Source organism: Octopus bimaculoides, chromosome 2, assembly GCF_001194135.2.
Source record: "Octopus bimaculoides isolate UCB-OBI-ISO-001 chromosome 2, ASM119413v2, whole genome shotgun sequence".
Lineage (NCBI taxonomy): Eukaryota > Metazoa > Mollusca > Cephalopoda > Octopoda > Octopodidae > Octopus > Octopus bimaculoides.
The window spans coordinates 67,447,366-67,448,544 of NC_068982.1; positions in this window are offsets into that span (position 1 = coordinate 67,447,366).

The window sequence follows — 1,179 nt, forward strand, 5'->3', positions numbered from 1 at the left end:
ATGATAACACTTCCAATCAATTAAGATCAGAAGCCATGAGAGCCACTGCCTGGTACTGCATCCGGGCATTTTTTTATTATTATTATTATCATTCACTTTTAAACTGCATGTTTGTTACATTCACTTGCCAAGACACACCCAGTGTCCTGGGGCAAGTGAAGGATAAGAGATGTTACAGTATGACTGAAAGATTGGGGAGGGGAAATAGAAAATATCTTCATGTAATACAACACAGACATTTAAATGAATAGGGTTTTTCTAAGGATGTGGGAAATATTTGTCAGTACAATCTTTTGGATTTTTCTAAGACAAAGTTCTCCTGGGATCTTATCTAGATATTTCTGACACCCCTTTTTTATCATACATAGGGCACCTACAATAACAGAAACAGTTCTAGTTTTAAGATGCCACATCTTTTGTATTTCAATTTCCAGGTCCTTATATTTACTTAGTTTGTCAAATTCCTCAACAGATATATTTTTATTAGTGGGAACACTTACATCTATTAGTCTACAAATATTTTCTTTCCTGTCTTTAGTAATTATGTTTGGTCGATTAGCCTTGATCGTTCTGTTAGTGTTGACTGGGAAATCCCAGAGGATAACGACATTTTTACCTTCAACAACTGGCTCAGGATAACGTTCATACCTGTAAGCAGGACTGCTGGTTTTGTAGTGTTTACATATTTTCCAGAGTAAATACTGTCCTACCCTATTGTGGTTATTTTTGTATAATTGGTCCATAGTCCTTTCCAATAGTGATCGTGATAAAAGAGTATCTGTGAGTACGCATATCAAACAATAAGGTATTTTTCTCCAAACTCACCCTTTCATCAGTTTTATTCTCCACACTCACACACCCCATCCCTCCTCTTACACAAAGTACAAGATAATTTAAAAGGATAAAATGTGTAAAACTTACACAGTAGTAAAAATATAGTGATGAGCTTCAAACTGAATTAAAATTTCACAAAATTATACAAAACTATACAGTAAACATTACTGAGTGACTGTGTGGTAAGTAGCTTGCTTACAAACCACATGGTTCCGGGTTCAGTCCCACTGTGTGGCACCTTGGGCAAGTGTCTTCTACAAAGCCTTGTGAGTGGATTTGGTAGACAGAAACTGAAAGAAGCCCGTCGCATATATGTATATATATATATATATGTGAGTGTGTGTG